At 44.5% G+C, this 19,751-nt stretch overlaps 1 protein-coding gene across 6 annotated transcripts in view; it reads left to right on the top strand.

Moving 5' to 3' along the window:
- The window catches only part of SDK1 (sidekick cell adhesion molecule 1), a 963,824-nt gene that overhangs the window by 718,698 nt on the left and 225,375 nt on the right, over positions 1–19,751 (top strand). The window lies entirely within an intron of this gene.

Here is a 19,751-nt window from a genome sequence, read left to right on the forward strand (position 1 = left end):
GAGCGAGGGTTGGGAGGTCTCCGCATCTGCATTTCACTGTTACTGCTCTTAGCAGGAATAAATAGACCCTTTCCCAATGCAGCCTCATTTGTCCCACAGCAACCAAAATCCTTGCCCAGGGAAGTCATTTTTCTACCGAGTCTAAAACCCTTTTTCACTCTGCGATTTATGCCCTCGCCTGATTCACAGGTGTGATTTTATTTGCTTAGGCATTTTTATTGCTACCAGACCTTGACCTTTTTCAAATGATAAGGTTTCTGACTGCCCACTTCTCTCCCCAAATCATGCCTGAGACCTAATGTTCCTTGATATTACATGCTGTTATTATCATCCCGTATTGATTGGCTGTCTGTTGTCATCTGTAAGTCCATAAATCCTCCTTTATAAATTAAGTGCAGTCAGTTCTGCCTGCACAGTGACTAGCAGAAATATTTAAAATGCAGGACAGCCAGGAAGGACCTGTTCATGTGCAAGTAAATCTTGATTACTCATTCGAGAAGGAAAATGGCTGAAAACCTGGACCGTTAATGTTCACTTTAGTCTATTTAATCAAATAACAATAAATGTAGAGACACTTAAAAAGACTCCTATCGCTCTTAGTAATCCCTTGTTACTATTAACCGTGACTGTTTCATTTTATTTCCGGTGCATTTGAGTTCTGCATGGGGCAGAGGGAAGCGGATCTCCACCTAATTGAGAAGGGCTTTGAGGCTTTGGACTCTGGCTTTTATTCAGTTGGCATTGGGGAACCATGAAAGGCTTAAGATCTGTGAGTGACATGAGCAAAATGCTACATTAGGAGGCGGAATCTGTGCGTGGGTGTGCAGGGAAGGTGGGAGGCAGGGAGCGGAGAATGGCAGTAAGGGACTCCAGAGACAAAAAAAATGAAGTGATGAGTGTCCCCCAGCTCCAAAGGCTGGCAATGAGAAGAGATAGGGATGTGAGTTTGGGTGGGACGCCATCGTTTTCAAAACAGCTCGCATGGATTCTGGGGTCGTGCCTTCCAGCAACCCTGTAAATGAATGCAATTTGGCCCCACAAGCACCTCCCAGTACCTCCTGTACAAGAGGGCTGGGTATAAAAACAGGAACAGAGCCCAGACCCTTCCTCAAAGTGTGGACAGTTTATAGGAAAGAGCAGGGCAAGTTTCATTTTCAGGCACCTGTTCATAGGAAGCTGAACATTAGCTAGTTGGATTTTAGTTGGTCTGAAATCACACAGGCCACAAAGGCAGAACCAGCACTGACATCCAGGCTTCCGAGACAAGGCCGCTGTTCTCTGAGTGACATCGACTGCCTCTGATGTCACTAGGACTTGAGAGGAGATTTCAGCCTGCTTGGTGAGGGATTGTGCTTAGACTGGTGGGCTGGGGTGCAGGGTTCCCCCTAAGATGGTGGCACAGTAGGTGGGTTCTCACCTCCATGTCCAAGTAGTCTTCTGGATAGGGAAATTACTAAATTATGCTTTGCTCTGGGAATGAACTTTTTCCCGTATGTGATGAGAACCTGACTTCGATTAGTCCAAATCTGGTTCATCATCTATACTTTAAAAAAAAAAAAAAAAAAAAAAAAAACACTATTCATGAGCGAACATTTGTGACTAATGCTGTACGTGCAGTTTCCCGTCTGCAGCTTGGCTTCTGTAGCAGCACCATGCTTCCCTTATTTGGGTGTTTGACATTGGGGGTTGACATACAGAGCCCCTCATGGGTCTCGGGGCACCCAGCAGACACAGTCGTAATTCCTGTCTTCGTGTCTTCTTCATGTCTTCCGCCTCGGCACTCCCAGGGGCACCCTCGTATGGAAGTGGATGGCCGTACCTTATTCCTTTCTAAGCCCAGTGTGGAAACGCAGGTGGGCCTGTCCTCCCTTTGAAGGACTCAGCCCTCCCTCTCTGGATGTTTCGGACTCCCGTGTGCTCAGTGGGATGGTAAATGCCCCTGGGGAATCTCCCCAGAGCTTGCTGGGATTGGGCAGGTCATGTCATACTTTTCATCCAGACCCTGGCTCCAGCCCTAAACTTATTCCTCGGCCACTACGACAAACATCTCAGGCTTGTGACAGCCTTGGAGACGCCGGGCACCACCCACCTGACCCTTCTTTGTTCGAGGGACATGCTTGAGTCCCAGGATAAATTGGGGATGATAACACTTACCAGAGCATTAGGACACTGTCCCTTGGATGTGGCTGGGATCAGGCATGTGGCAGGCAGCAGGAGGGGGTGGCCCATGGTCTGGTGGACAGGGCTGGCTCCGCTGGCTGCACAGCCTCCATGCCTCGGTGTAACTGCACTTATCCCTCAGCGCTATTCAAGGACCTCCCAGCCAGCCACGTCGCCCCTGAACAGAATGAAGCGAGGGTATGAATTCTGTCCCAAATCCACGTTCCTGTCTGTGACAGGACATGGCTAGGGGAGGATGTCAGACCACCAGTCTGGAAGGGAAGGGAAGGGAAGACGGGGGCAATGCTTGCCTGGCTCTGGAGGGGAAGACGCAATGAATTGGATGGAAAGGGATCTGCCTAGAAGGTGGTACATGAGGAAGCAGAGTGACAAGAGGGACCGTGAATGCATCAGGGGGACAGTGGTGGGGGCGCAGTGAGCGCAACGTGTTTCACACACACGTATATATTCACACATCTTTCTGGATACGTGAGCCCCAGAAAGAGCCCTTCCTGGGAGTCCATCCAGGCCTCACTCCGTGTTTACTACTAATGTGCCTTCAAGAAGGCACTAGTTTTCATTTGTAACACTGTGGCATTTACACCTGTCCTGACTCAAAGAGCACTGTGAAGAGAAGATGAGATACTACATGAGAAAAGGCTTTGAAAACGAGGAGACATCACACACATGCGGGCAGTGTGGCTTCGTCTGTTTTTGCTTTTCCACTGTGATGACGCTACATCACACTAGAGTATTTGAATGCTTCCACAGGGGCCATCACACAGGTAGAGACCTGGGGGCCATCTCCCTGCTGACAGTAAAATCAAACCCAGACACTCAAGAATTGATGTGAGCGCCTGCGGTGTGCGTGGAGCTGTGGGACAGGCCCTGACCCCGAGGGTAGGGAAGATATCTGGTGTGTCATCATCCTTGGGGACCTGCAGTCTGGCCCCGGAGGCGAGACTGACATTCATGAAATAAGAGCAGGAAGTAGAAGAGAGATCAGCCTCACTCATGCACGGTCACCCCTCGGTTATCTGCAGATCGGGGTACTGGGCGTGCTTTGAAGAGTCCTGAGTCAGCACCCAGAGGAACAGGCTGTGGACACAAGGCTGTGCCTAAAGAGGCTCTCCCTGTGACCCACGTGGTGGCGGTACCTCAGAGTTTGCAGCTGTCTGTGTGGCTTCGGAATGGTGTCTGGCTGCTCACAACAGACCCACAGTGACAGGAGCTTAAACAGGGTGGAGCTGTGTTTTCACTTCTCTCACATCGGGGGTTGGGCGGTGGGTGGGGCAGACACAGCGGCAGCTCCAGGGTCATCAGAGAGTCGGGGTTCTCTGTCTGTTTGGCTGCCACTTGAGCATGTGCCTTAGGTCACAAGCCTGCTGTTGCAGTGCCAGCCATTGCATCCCCACTCTAGAAGGCAAGGAGGAGGAAGGCTCAGGGCTGTGCCTCGGGAACGAGTATGCTCACCTTTAAAGAACTTTCTTAGAAGTCCCATTGGCTGCTGACTCTGCTTACAATTCCTGGAATTCTCTCTGTGTGGGAGAGACTGGCAACGTGGCCTTCCAGCTGGACACATATCTGTCCCTTATTAACGAAGGGAGGGGAAATGGATATGGGAGGGGAAGCTCACAGCTTCTACCTCACTTTCTTTTATTTATTTTTTTTTTGAGACGGAGTCTTGCTCTGTCGTCCAGGCTGGAGTGCAGTGGCGAGATCTTGGCTCACTGCAAGCTCTGCATCCCATGTTCACGCCATTCTCCTGCCTCAGCCTCCCGAGTAGCTGGGACTACAGGTGCCCAACACCACGCCCGGCTAATTTTTTTTTTTTTTTTTTTTTTTTGCATTTTTAGTAGAGACGGGGTTTCACCGTGTTAGCCAGGAAAGTCTCTATCTCCTGACCTCGTGATCTGCCCGTCCTGGCCTGCCTCACACAGAGTGAAAACTGCAAAAGCACAGGTCCTCCAGGCCACGGCTTCCCGCCCATCCCCTGAGGGCCCCTCAGCCTCAGGCCCCCAGCTCCCTGGGGCTGTTTGGACATTAAATGTTCAATGCTTGTTTGCTGCTGGGGGCCGCACTTAGGGGCTTGAAGTACCCCCAGCTATTAGCACTGATTGTCAAGGCAGCCTAGAGGCCTGAGTAGGTCCTTGAAGCTGAAAAGGGAGTAATTAAAATGCCTGTAAACTGAAAGGGAAAGCATAACTCATGAAATTAATTATTTGTCAGCATAATTTGGGAAATTATTGGAATGTCTACAAACAGAATTTGACAGCGAGTCGGAGAGCATGCAGAAGGCAGGAAATGCCCAGCCAGGCGAAGGAAGCCCTAGGCCGACCAGCCTCTTTTCTCCTCCTCCTTTCAGTGAATGGCAGCTTGATGCATCTGGGGAAATGAGATGTAATTCATCTTGACTTTAATACGGCCCTTGGATTGAGCTCCTCCTGAGAAAGTATCCGAATGTCAGGGAAAGATGGTGCAGCGTGCGCTACCATTAGGTGGCTGTGGAACTTGCTAGACTGCCCATCTCCAAGAGAACTCAGCAGTGACACAGCATTTGCCTGGGCTGAGGGAGGGAAGGGCATGTAGGCACAAGCAGCAGGCATGGAGCAATGGAGAAGCTGTTTGCTGCAGGGGGAGGTAGCAGCTCATTCTTCTAGAGCATAGATTTTTGGTCTTAAATGTGTTTTCTTCAAGGCAACTCTTTAAGGAAGATTAGCAGTGTGTAGTGAGCGCAGTGCGATGTTGACTCCTGAAGCCATTTGAACCCACTACTCACTGGTCATACGCCTTGTCTGCCTGCCTGCCTGCCTTCCTGCCTGCCTGCCTGCCTTCCTTCCTTCCTTCCTTCCTTCCTTCCTTCCTTCCTTCCTTCCTTCCTTCCTTCCTTCCTTCCCTCCCTCCATCCCTCCCTCCCTCCCTCCCTCCCTCCCTCCCTCCCTCCCTCCGTCCCTCCGTCCCTCTGTCCTTCCGTCCTTCCTCGGAATCTCGATCTATCACCAGTGTAGTGGCACGATCTCGCCTCACTGCAAGCTCTGCCTCCCGGGTTTACACCATTCTCCTGCCTCAGCCTCCTGAGTGACTGGGACTACAGGCACCCACCACCACGCCCCGCTAATTTTTTTTGTATTTTTAGTAGAGGCGGGGTTTCACCGTGTTAGCCAGCATGGTCTCAATCTCCTGACCTCGTGATCCACCCGCCTCAGCCTCCCACAGTGCTGGGATTACATGCATGAGCCACTGCACCCTGCCGAGTTTTTCTTTTCAATCCCATTTATGGCTGAGATACATTTAAAATGCATGGTTTGTCCACTCCAGTTCTTCGCAAGCTCTCGGCATGGGCTAGCACCTTGGATACATGGGGATTACTTAATATAAACTTTCTAACTTTCCTGACTTTTCTTATCCCCCTTCATCCACCATCCCCCATTATCTTGTCGGCCAATCCCATTTAATAGATTTTATTAACAGTGCTTCCATGACCTTTTCCGCTCAAGGCATTTTAAAATGGGACATATTAACTTACAAATTGAGCAGCAAAGCTCTAATACAGTTTCAGCCAAGTGAACTTTCTGAAGGGTGAGAGGAAAGGTTGGCGCTGCCACAGAAGCTGTGGCCTGAAACTCCGACAGACTCAGTTCCGCATGTCACATTTCCATGATGATTACCCACGATGAAATGGAAAATAACTGAAATTTACTCGAGAATTTTAAATTTAAATAACTGAAATATACTCAGAAATCAATACGCTTTTGGTTTTGCGTGGAAAAAATTCTGTAGAGTGTGAGTTGGGTATAACTGAGTTCCCAATATAATTAGAAACATTTTTCTTACTGCCAGTGTTTACTTCAGCAACTTTCTAATAATGTAGCTTGGGAGGGAGAGTACTGTAGTCATTTGAAGCAATCAGTAGTTCATGTTCGATGCTGACTTGCTGTTTGGCTCACAAATTCAGTTTTTGTTAGAAATTGTTCAAATAATGATGAAAGACACAGGAAGAAAGAATGTGGCTGTGAAGTTTTCAGGTGAACCTGAGTGTGGAATACTAGACACTGCCAGGATATGAAATGTAATTGATCACAATTTTGTCCTAAAAGAAGCCCGTATGGATTAGCAAACTCCTTCTATCCATTTTTAAAATTCATCCATTAAAACGCAGATGTTGGTTTTTCTACAAGGGGTCCAAAGACAAATTATGCTATAAATCATCTTCATTCTGAGCACACCAAGATTTTCCTTTTTTTTTCTGGCTTTATTTCTTTATCATTTTCCTTCTTGTAACAGGTATATTTGTGCTATAATGATTTATTCTGGTTTCAGAACATTACCTTATAATGAAAGAGAAATATTTCATATTTTAAAAGAAATGGGAAAAACATTTGGTTATCCACATTTCTAAAACATTAGTAAAAGCTCCTAAATGTTCACTAGGGCTTTGAAAGGTTTTCTAAAGTAAGGATTATAAATGAGCACTCTGTTTGCAAGCCCCATTCTTATCTCCTCTTGGGAAATTCTCAATGTGGCATTAAATGACATTGCACAAAAGATTTGTTTCTCAATCCCTACGACTTTCTAGACCTCAGGCTGTACCTGCAGAATAGGATAATGTTCCAGATTCTCCCAGCATTGCCTAAAACACTAAGTGAAAACTGAACAAAATAGATACGGGATGTTCCATTGGGGTGGGCGTCCTTTGGTCTTTTAGAACCTACAGGAAAGGAAAGGACAGGAAGCTCGCACTTTAGGGGAAGCCACCGTGTACCAGCCTTCACCATGCTGTACCGCGTCCTTACACTCACCATCTTACTCTGTTCATCCCTGGGGGTCACACAAGATAAGCATCATATCCCTACTGGACGGAGGCAAAAATGGAATCTCAGAGTGGTAACTCACTCTGCCAAGGTGATACAGCTGGGCAATGCTGAGGAATGCCAGGACCGAAGCCTAGGTCTGCTGGGCTCCCAAGCCCAGGCTATCATTTGCCATCACTACCATTTATGTTTTGTTTTTTTCATTCTGTATGTATCAGGCCAGGTGAAAAATGGCTTCCAGATTCCTACAGCCATGTGTATGTGGAATAGAAAGGACGTGGGCGCGCCTCTCACTCTGCTGCCACGTAGAGTGGGTTGGCAGTGGTTTCTGGGCACTTCGGACTGCAGTGCACAATGAAAACTCTGTTTTGCATTGAAACCCAGCACACACACACACACACACACAGAAACAGAGCGTCCATGGAACAACAGTGACTCTCCCAGTGTATGATGTACTTTGGTATTTTCCGTTCTATTCCATTCTGTTTCATTCTTTAAAACAATGCTGCTGCGACCACGGAATTGATTTCCCTATCCACGAGTGCATTCGTGACCTACAATTTGAAAAATCCTGAATTCCAGCAATACAGGCCATTTGGTTTGACTGATTCTTGCCTCCCTGTCAGAAAAAGCCTCCGCCGAACAGAGGATTCAATAGGGTCTGGGCTGTGAAGCCTGTCTTGTCCCTCCAACTGTAAAGACAGACAGGGGTCTGAGTGAGGGCGTGAGCAGGGCCGCCGGCCAAGGCACAGAGCGGAGGCCTGGAGTGGAGCGGGGAGGGTGGGATTTAGCATCTGTATCCATGCAGATCACCCCTGTGCACACAAAGAAGGGGTTACTGGGACTTGCCCTTCACCTGCCACTAGAGGACATGTGAAAAAATAAAGCGATCTAAGTTACTGTGAGCACCACCTTATTTTGTGACTCGCAGGCCTTTCCTGCTAGCCTAGGAACCCTGTGAGGGCAGGGGCTGTGTCTGATTCGTCTTTTTCATATCTGTATCCGCGTATCCAAGCACAATGCCTGACCTATAGGCAAACAAAGCATAAATAGATGTCTGATCGAAAACACAGGACTTATTGTTCCTGTTTCAATACCCGGTGCTGCACCAGCTTTATCTCCGTCTTCAGCACCACAGCCTGCCTTCTGCCCTGACTCTTGCTGTCTGGAAATCTCGGAAGAAAGCAGTCCCGCGCCCTGTCACGTGTGGTTTGGCCTTCCTGTCTTTCTGCATCGTGATGTCCGACAGCAGCCCTTCCTGGGTGTCGCCCATGCTGAGCCTGGCTTTGCTCAGGAGCCTAAATGCAGAATCTTTTCTCCCTCTCCCCTGCTGGAAATGCTGCATCTGGGACTGCAGTCTAGAAGGTGCATGGGGAAATTAGGCCCACGAACGCATCCCCAGTGTTGGGGAGGTATGCCGCTCACCCTGGACATGCCAGGCCGCAGCACTGGTCCTCAGTCCCTGTGCAGTGTGGAAAGGCCACTTGCCCCATGGCTGGAGAGGAGAGCTGGTTGTGGGAAGAGTGGAAGAGAAACCACAAATGTGCAATTTTCAGACGTGGAGAATGCATGCAGATAGGTGCGTGGGAAGCGGTGGTTGGGAGAGGAAGAGGAGGAGACACCAAGTTGGCCGGAGCCCGAGCGAGTGGCCAGAGCTTCCACCCTCGGCAGCCTTGGGCCTGTGTTTTAGAAGCTCAGTGTTTGGCACGGGTGAAGATACGTTTTAGGAATTAAACTGGTATTTTGTGAATAGAAATAACATCTTGTTCCCAACTGGCTTCAGAGTCAGAGGACTGGGTTCACGAGGACCCGGTGTACAGACAGCCTGCCAGGGCCTGCGGGCTCTCCCCACGTGCTGTGCCCCCACCCCAGCCTAAACACTGGCCCCAAATGCTTCTTCTCAATGCCTGGCAAATAAAGATTTGGAAAAAGATAAGTTCAGAAAGGGACACACGAAACTTTTTAAGTGTTAAAGTATTTTCTTCTGAAGGCCATCAGAAAAGATACTCGAGCTTATTTGTCAAAGGTTTGTCAACCTAATAATGCGGTAGAAATGTTTAATGCAGTGAGAACCTTCAGGTGTATCAAAACTGCAAGAACCATAACAACACAAGAACTCAGCCGTGGCCCATAGCAATCTGGAATTAATGATAACACCCGGCACACAAACGGTAATATATACACCCACCCAGTGGTGTGTGGCCGGTGATTCTACCAGGTAATGAGCTCTCTGCTCCCTGGTTTGACAGGCGTATACATTTAATTCTATGAGGTAACCTGGAGAAATGGACACCTGTGAATCCCTGCTACATACTGGATAGATGCATCAGTCCCTCATATTTGAAATCATACACATTTGGGGTCATGAAAAACGGGGCATGCCATTGTGGCAAGGACACGAAAATTTGTGCTTCTTGTGTCATGAGGTAGAAGCAGCTCCCTTGCTGGTGGCTCGGCTCCCAGCTCCTGGCCTGCTAGAGGAGATCGGAGCCAGCAGGTGGGCCCTGAATGGTCCAGTAAAGGCTGCCCAGCACCCAGGAGAACTGATACTGCACCTGAGGATCATGGATAATGAAATTTCACTGTGTAAAGACACTGAGATTTCACGGTTTATCTATAACAGGGAAGGTGGTGTTGCTTTAGTAAATACAACTAGGCTTGTTAGAATATCGGACAGTGCACTCTGATTTCCTTCTGTGCTAAATCCAGCTGATTTTACAGCATTCTCGGTGGGCTCCTTAGCATGTTTAGGTGGGGTCTACACAGTCCCGTAGGGATACTAATAGGATGTAGAAATCGCTCATTTCTTACCACAGAGGCCTGGATATTCACAGCCACCTGGCCCAGGAGGGCCCATGAATTGCTCTCCCAGCACCTCCTAATATCAATTTATTAATTTTATTTGACATGTTGCAAATCTCCAAAACATCCTAGAACTCCATGCTCAGCACAGGTTTCCTCGGATTAACCATTATTTTCAACTCTTTCTCCATTTACATAGATGGAAGAGAAGATGAATAGTAACTATCTTTACTCAGGGGCGTTGCAAATAAGCTTTATATTAATTTCATCACATTATTTGACTTAAATATCAAAAATAAAAATGTGTGTCTCTCTTTTTAGCAGCAGGGAAAATACCTGCCTGACATAGTCACAGACTCTGTGGGCTTCAACCGGCAGCACACAGTCCTGGGGGAGGAGAGGAGAAGTGGGAAAAGGGGCTTGTGGGAACGAGAGTGGGGGGTTTCTATCAACCAATTAATTAGGATCTAGATAGAATAAAAGCAACAAGCAAGGGAAGAATGGAGGAGGGGAAGGAGAGAGGGAGGAAGAAAGAAAGGAGCAGGGAGGAAGGTAGGCAATTAGGTAAGAAGGGGAGGAGGAAGGAAGGGAAGAGAAAATAAGTAGAAAAACAAATTGTCAGTGGTAGTTCTCAGAGATGGTCTGTGGACCCACGGCATCAACATCTTCTAGGAACTTGTTAGAAATACAAATTCTCGGGCCTTACTCCAGACCCACTGAATCAGAAGCTCTTACCGTATGTGTTTCGACATGCCCTCCAGGTGATTCTAACGCCCACTCTAATTTGGGAAACTTCTTTAGGCATTGATAGGTAGAAGAATGTAATACCACGGACTGATAACCATGAGCCCCACCAGCTGTCATAGCGGAGGGCTTGTGCCCGTGGAGATCAGTCCAGGCTCCTGGAGAGAAACAATAAGCAACAGTCCCCGGGAACCACAGCATGTGACATGTGACCTCACCACGTGTGCAGGCAGATGTCTCAGAAGAAACCTCAACTGTGTTTCAAGAAACTCTGGTGGTTGGGTGGGAGGCTGGAGTCTCCTTAAAATAAAGGTCATGACTTTGGAAAAAAGGTGGATATGGGTGATGACACATTATCTACATAAGAGGACTAAGCTGTTGGGACCGAGGTGAACCAGTGAAAACACACGTTTGGAGGAGACGAGAATTTCATAACACTCTATGTCCCACGTTGCCACCTCCAGCCCTTTGGAACAGAGGCTGGGACGGTCTCATTGGCCACACTGAGTTCCGGTCTAGTAACCCTTTTCTTCTGGTTTTGATCAGCTCCCTGTCAAGATGAATGGGAATTTTGTTAGAACATGGGATTTTGTTCTGACTTGGGATGGGGTTCATCTCAAAAAGGAGAAGAAGAGTCCATTCAGCAGAAACCCTGTTGGAAGATGAGGGGTGGAGAGGAAATGCTTGGATGGAACTCTGCAACACTTGATGGGGACAGGACTTCAGGTTCACGTAAAAGGAGGACGCCAAAAGAAGCACAACCCTGTGATTCCCAGGAAGCCATCACCAGGGGTCATGTCGGGTCCTCTCAGAGTGAGGCACGTTCTACCAACCCCGCTTCCTTTTCAGGGGGGTCACTGAATTGATAGACCTAAATACCGTATTCATCCTGTAGCTTGATTTTCTTTATTTTTTTTCTTTATTATTTTATTTATTTATTTATTTTGTGGAGAAGTCTCACTCTGTCATCCAGGCTGGAGTGCAGTGGCACGATCTCGGCTCACTGCATCATCCACCTCTTGGGTTGTAGCAATTCTCGTGCCTCAGCCTCCCGAGTAGCTGGGATTACGGGCATGCGCCACCACACCTAGCATATTTTTGTTTTTTTTAGCAGAGACAGGATTTCACCATGTTGGGCAGGCTGGTCTTGAACTTCTGACCTCAAGTGATCTGCACACCTGGGCCTCCCAAAGTGCTGAGATTAAAGGCGTGAGCCACCATGCCCTGCCGATTTTCTTCCATTCACTCATTCATTCAGTAAGCACCTTGTAGATAACATGAGAAATATGAATTGGGTGAGAGGTAATTACATGGATTCCTACTCACACCACCCACGCAGGGTGAGGATTGAGCTATGCCCAAACAGTGTGATTTACTTGATCAGCCACCACTTGGAGGATGACTCCATCAAACTCCAGCATGCTGGGCTTCTCCTGGTCAGTACTGTCTGTGACTTGGAACAAATGGAGATGGCATCCCTATCAAATATGCAGGTGTCACAACTGAGGGGGTAATTCATCAATTCTGCCCCAGCATCAGAAATCAAAAATAAATTGCTTTGTTAGATCGGTGGTTGGAATCAACAAACTGAAACGTAGAAAGGATAAGCCAACGTGCTGCACTCAGATACACCAGCCACTCACATGACAGCAGGATGGGGAGACATGACTTGCCACCAGTTACCATAAAACACTTGGGGTTTACACCCAGAGAGAGCCAGGACCATGATTTAAACTCTGTGGATGACAGGTTTCCAGATCGAGGCAAATGGCAGCAGCATGCAGCCCTGTGCTGGCTAGATGCACGCCAAGCATCGGCTCCGGGTGCCTGGCCACCAGGGGAAGTGGGAAAACTCAGGGCCCTCCAAGGAGCACAGCCAGAGGGGCAGTGCTCCGTCTGTCTCATTGTGTGAGCCACAGAGAGAGAACCAAGGCATTTGTTCCGCCTGTCGTAGTCAAGTCCAGTTGGATATTTTTGTGACATTCAAATAGTGTGACAGCTATATATATATGTGTACGAAAACGGCTTACGCAGAAGACAGAGGGGAACCAAAGGGCAGAAGTTGCCGAAAGAAAGGTTTTGGTTTGGCATAAGGGAAATCCTCCTTACTAGGTACACCCAGCACGAGTTGATGTGAGGAGCAGGAAAATTGGGTCCAAGAAGTTTTGCTGGCAGCAGTTGACAGGTCACAGGCTTGGGTGAGGTGACAGGACTCCTGCCCAGCAAGTTGGCACATGCCATGACCTTGGAGGACCCCTGGGGCACCTTCTCCTCCAGTCTGCATAACTCTATCTGGACACCATCAACGGGCTTTTCATATGTGCCTCGGTGCTATGAAGCTTCACAGAAGAAGCATCCTGCACCAAAACTCTGGTAATTATAATTTCATAGAACAAAACCATGATGCTGAACGGAGTGCATGTATTCCAGCTTGCCTCCATGCTTTGGCACGTTCCCAGGTCGCACTAGCCTTCCCGCTGTGTTTCCTCTGGCAGTTCTCGCTTATATTTAAAGCTTTGACTCAGGAACTGTCTCCTCCATAGGGCCCCCTTTAAAGAATTCCACGCTGACCCTCACTGTAGCACTATTACACAGAAGCGTAAATGTCTGCTTCCCTCACTACACTATGAGCTCCATGAAGGCAGAGACATCAAACTTAGATTTGTTACATAAACACAAAGAAAGGACCAGGTTTCATAACAGTAGGCCCCATACATGTGTATACACATGCACACACAGACAAGTATACATATACATGTATACATACACATATGCATCTATATATACACAGGCACACACATGCAGGCATGTGGACACATGTACATGGACACAGACAAGTCTATATAAACATACATTTAAGTATACATAGATATGTGCATGTACATGTATATATACACATACTTCTGTACATCTGCACACATACACATATACATGTAGTTACCAGACAAAATTGGCTTCTATGTAATTGAAAATCCAATGCCAAAATAGTTATTTCAGCAAAATATACTACTTACAAATTGAACTTGTATATTTTGCCACATTATTAGTCTGTAATCTTTTATCACAGAATTTTCAGGCAGGAAAGGAGGAGAAAAGTTTACTAGCCAATGGTAATGTTACTCATAACAGAAAATCAGTAGATTGTGTCCAGAAAAAGAGAGGACTAAGGGTCTGTATAAACATCTGAATTTTGTGTGTATAAACATTAGAGCAAAAGTACAAAAACCTTCCCGATTACTAAAACATATCAAAAAAGAGAGAAAATAAAAAGACCACATAAAGACACACACACTTACGCATGTCAAGAAGTATACATGTAATTATATGTGTAGCAAATATCTATATATTAATATATGTCGATATGGCAAATATCTACATATTAATATATGTAGATATGGCACGTGTCGACATATATTAATATATGTAGATATGGCAAATATATGTAGATATATGACAGAACTGAAGTGAAATTTATTGATTATATCAATAAATATAATAGACTTAATTAGCTTTGTAAAAATAAAAACATTTCCCCAGCACTTTGGGAGGCCGAGGTGGGTGGATCACCTGAGGTCAGGAGTTGTAGACCGGCCTGGCCAACATGGTGAAACCTTGTCTCTTCTAAAAAGACAAAAATTAGCCACACGTGGTGGCACATGCCTATAATCCCAGCTACTCAGGAGGCTGAGTCAGGAGAATCACTTGAACCTGGGAGGCAGACGTTGCAGTGAGCTGAGATAGCGCCACTGCACTCCAGCCTGGGCGACAGAGTGAAACTCCGCCCTAAAAAAAATAAATACATAGATAGATAGCTGGATAGATAGATAGATCATGTCCTAGGCCACAGAAAACCCAAACAGGTCCAAAGAATGCAGAGAAATGCACCAGGTAAGTTGCAGATTAGTTTTATATTAAGAGAATTGATGGAAATGCTAAAATGATAAAAGTTATCAAATCCAACGGTACATTTAAAACAGTAGATCATATTCAAGTGGGATTTATTCTAAGAATGCAGTTTTGACATTTGCCAATATTCAACACCCATCTGGAGTACAAACATATAATAAAATGGAAATGTATTGACATTTATTCAATATGGTAAACTGTGCGTGTACCTCAAACCCCCAAATCTGCATTCCCCATCTACTTGACTGTGAAACCCTACAGGCATCCCTGCTGAAGGCAGAAGCATTAGGTAGTCCACAGTCTCCTCTGCTCTTTATTATTGAAATTGACAGATTTGCCACAGCCATAGACAAGAGAAAGCAAGGTGAGGTATAAAGCCCAAAAAGGAAGTGATTAAACTATCTGTATTTGCAAATAATAATATTTGGTATCTAGAAAATACTACAAACAATAAAGAATTTGGCAAACCAGCAAGCTATAAAATCAGCATGTAAAAACAAACCGACATCATATGCACAAACAAAACAGCTTGAAGTTGTAATCAGAGAGAAGATACCATTTACAATAGTAGAATAACATTAGAAAAGAAAAGAAAGCTGGGGATAAACTTAAGATATATCGAACACATATGAAGAAAACTACAAATGCTCCTGGAAGTTACTAGAGAAGGTGTAAACAAATGGACCATGTTCTTGAACAGGAAGACTCAACATCACAGAGAAGTTAGTGCTCCTTGTGTGAATTTAGAATTGTCACATGATCCCCAATAAAATATATCAGATTTTTTTCTAGAGCTAGAAAAGTTAATTTAAAATTCATTCATAAAAATGAATGAGCAAAAGTAGCCAGGAAACTTCTGAAATAAAAGTAATGAGGGTGGACTAGTCTCCTTTAGGTATTAAAACATACTGTAAAGCTCTATAACTAAAATGGTGTGTCTGTTGGTGGATGACTAGAAGATGCACGGAACAGAACAGAAAGCCCAGAAATGGACCCCATTAGATATGGAAATTTAGTGTATAATAAGAGGGCATCTTGAATAACTGAATAAATAGACTTTTTGATAAGCATTATTGAAATAAGTGAATACCTATATGGAAAAAATACAAAACCGTATCCATTCCCTACCGCCATATACAAGGATACATTCCAAGTGGATCAGAGATATCAATATTAAAAACCAATATTAAAAATATGAAACTATACAAGTACTAGAATAAAACACTAGTTTTAGTCTCTCTAACCCAAACGTGGAGAAAACTTGTCTAATGATGACTCAAAATCTAGAAGCAATAATGAAAAGATTGATGACTATTTACAAGTTTTAAAAAGCTAAAATATCCCATATGCAAAAAACAGAATGGGCAAAGGAAAACAAGATAAATGGCAGATTGGGGGAAATACTTGCAGTTTATATCCCAGAGAAATGGTTAATATCTGTATATTAAGAGCTTCTAAAACAGAGAAGAAAAAGAAAATTGGAAGAAAAATGGGCAAGCTATATGAAACAAGAGTTCACAGAAGTGCACATGGCCCACAGCCACAGGAGAACATGCTCAGCCTTGTCCACATAACACATAAAAACTGAGGGTACACAGAGACACTATTGCTTACAGATCAATATGATAAAAATTCAGAAGTTTGACAATACTCTGATGAGGCTCAGGGCAGGGGGAAGAGGCACCGTCATTCATTGCTGCTAGGAATGCAATGATACAACCCCTAATTTATTCAGTCCAAACACATCAATCAATGGGTGCTAGAATTAGTGGGAGAAGTTTGATGAGGAACAGGATATACTCCTCACAAAGTAAGTGTACATCACAAAGGAAAAAAAGAGAGTAACTTGACCCTGGAGAAACCTGGCAGGGAGTGGGTGCAGTTAACATCCCCAGTAATGGGGCACATCAGAACTGTGTACCACTGGATAGGATGCGATGACAAGAACACAGCCTCGCCTCTGTGCTATTCCTGCCTACAATGCAAGCCTGAATCGAGTTAAAAAGAAACATCAGATGGACTCAAACTATGAATTTATTGCACAAGAAATCGGACTGCAGCCTCCAAAAGTGACAAGGTCGTGAAAGTCAAGAACTACTCCAGATTGAAGAAGACGAAAGAGACATGATTCCTAAATGTAACATATGATGGAAATGGGATTCTGTCACCACAGAAGACATTGTGGGGAAACAGGAGAAACCGTAGATTAGATGGCAGTGATGTGTCAATGCCGACATCCTGGTTTTGATGGCCATATCGTGGTTACCTGGTGAGTGTCCTTGGAAGTACATACTCCAGTATTTGGCGGGGATGGGGCTCATGTTAGCAGCTCACTGTCAGTTTTTTGTTTTTTGTTTTTTGTTTTGTATGTCTTTATACAATTCAAAATTGTTTGTAAATTTGAAATATTTCAAAATGAAAATTATCTTCGGCATTTAAAAATGTTTCTCCTTCTTTTTTATTTAAAACACAAACTGATGCAGCCCCTAAAGGGAGACAATTTAGCAGTAACTAGTTAACCTGTTTACCTTCTGACTCACCAACTCGACTTGTAGAAATTTATTCCGGAAATGAACTTGCAGACAAATGAAAAGAGACAGGTAGAAGAAGATTCACTGCAACACCATTTGTTATAGCAAAAGACTGGAATCTACCAAAATGCCCATCATTAAGAGACCGACTGAGTAGACCATGGTATATCCACACGATGGCATATTATGTATCATAGCAAAGAAGAGGACGAGTTTGAGAACTAGAGCTATAGGGAAAAAGAAGGTACCGAAATAGAAATCAGGATTCTCTGAATATATTTGCTTATAGAATTGGCTTTGAAAGCATGTAAATATATTTTATCTATTCGTGACACTAAATTAATTTTTTTTTTGAGACAGAGTCTTGCTGTGTTGCCCAGGTTGGAGTGCAGCAGCACGATCTCAGCTCACTGCAGCCTCTGCCTCCTGGGTTCAAGTGATTCTCTTGCCTCAGCCTCCCGAGTAGCTGGGATTACAGGCATGCATCACCATTCCCAGCTTTTTTTTTTTTTTTTTTTTTTTTTTTTTTTTCGTATCTTTAGTAGAGATGGGGTTTCACCATGTTGGTGGCGCTGGTCTTAAACTCCTGACCTCAAGCAATCCATCCACCTTGGCCTCTCAAAGTGCTGGGATTACAGGCATGAGCCACCATGCTCAGCCAGCACTAAATTAATTTTTAAGCCTTTGGAAAAGAAATTCTAGAAAATGGAAGGCAACGTTAAGCACAGGGACAGAACTGTATACTGAGTTGCTGACATAACAATATGGAAAGTAACTATTTCACGTAACTTTGAAAGATGGAACTTTCACTGTACATCCTAGTGGGCTGTACTCTTAAGGACAAAGAAAATAAGGTTTTCAACTGTTTTCAGCTGTCAGAGTGTTGGTGGGAGTGGCATGGCAGATTTATGTCTTTAAGACAGTTGTAATTTTTGTGGGGCTAAAGCAACTAAGTGATTATGTTGATGTCTTTGGGAACTGAGGTTTTCAGCCTAGTCTTAACTTTAAATCTGAATTGGGACTATAATGATTTTACTTTTTTTTTAAAAAAAGGATTACATGTAAAAAGGCCTGGAAATAAGACTTAACCTAGTGGCACTGAGCTTCCTAGTAACAGAAAAATAAGCAAGTTTCTTGTATAAATACATGATTGCAAGTCAGAAGCAGATAATGTATAAGATGGAACATCTCATCATTCCAAAAAGCAAAGATACTACGCTATCAGCTATCAACGTGGGCTTGTCAAAAAGACTCTTAGGCCAACTTGAAGAGGCTCCTGCTAGTTAAAGATGGGAAAGTTTATAAATTCATAATGATAATAACTGCAGTGGACTGAAATGCTTCAAATACATTTCAATCCATAACTATCCAGTACTGAATTTGTATGAAACTTCCAAATCAAAAATCTCTTTTAAGATTTTTAGTAAGAAACTTGAGCTTTATTGGTGAACATAACATTTTCTACATCTGGTTTTATTCTTGTGGTGACTTCATTCAACACTTTTTTTTTTCTTTTTCTTTTTCTTTTTTTATTATACTTTAAGTTCTAGGGTACATATGCACAACATGCAGGTTTGTTACATATGTATACTTGTGCCATGTTGGTATGCTGCACCCATCAACTCGTCAGCACCCATCAACTTATCATTTACATCAGGTATAACTCCCAATGCAGTCCCTCCCCCCTCCGCCCTCCCCCCTCCCCATAATAGGCCCTGGTGTGTGATGTTCCTCTACCAGAGTCCAAGTGACCTCATTGTTCAATTCCCACCTATGAGTGAGAACATACGGTGTTTGGTTTTCTGTTCTTGCGATAGTTTGCTGAGAATGATGGTTTCCAGCTGCATCCATGTCCCTACAAAGAACATGAACTCATCCTTTTTTATGGCTGCATAGTATTCCATGGTGTATATGTGCCACATTTTCTTAATCCAGTCTGTCACTGATGGACATTTGGGTTGATTCCAAGTCTTTGCTATTGTGAATAGTGCTGCAATAAACATACGTGTGCATGTGTCTTTATAGCAGCATGATTTATAATCCTTTGGGTATAGACCCAGTAATGGGATGGCTGGGTCATATGGTATTTCTAGTTCTAGATCCTTGAGGAATCACCATACTGTTTTCTACAATGGTTGAACCAGTTTACAATCCCACCAACAGTGTAAAAGTGTTCCTATTTCTCCACATCCTCTCCAGCACCTGTTGTTTCCTGACTTTTTAATGATTGCTATTCTAACTGATGTAAGATGGTATCTCATTGTGGTTTTGATTTGCATTTCTCTGATGGCCAGTGATGACGAGCATTTTTTCATGTATCTGTTGGCTGTATGCATGTCTTCTTTTGAGAAATGTCTGTTCATATTCTTTGCCCACTTTTTGGTGGGGTTGTTTGTTTTTTTCTTGTAAATTTGTTTGAGTTCTTTGTAGATTCTGGATATTAGCCCTTTGTCAGATGAGTAGATTGCTAAAAGCATACGATCTTAGTTCAGGCTGCTATAACAAAAATATCATAGACTGTGTAGCACATAAACAACAAACATTTATTTCTCACAGTTCTGCAAGCTGGGATGGCCAAGATTGAGGCAGATTCAGTGCCTAGGGAGGTCCACTTGGTGCAGAGTTGAGTTCAATTCCTGGATATCCTTGTTAACTTTCTGTCTCGTTGATCTGTCTAATGTTGACAGTGGAGTGTTGAAGTCTCCCATTATTATTGTATAGGAGTTTAAGTCTCTTTGTAAGTCTCTAAGGACTTGCTTTATGAATCTGGGTGCTCCTGTGTTGGGCACATATATAT

This window comes from Macaca fascicularis, chromosome 3, assembly GCF_037993035.2.
Source record: "Macaca fascicularis isolate 582-1 chromosome 3, T2T-MFA8v1.1".
Lineage (NCBI taxonomy): Eukaryota > Metazoa > Chordata > Mammalia > Primates > Cercopithecidae > Macaca > Macaca fascicularis.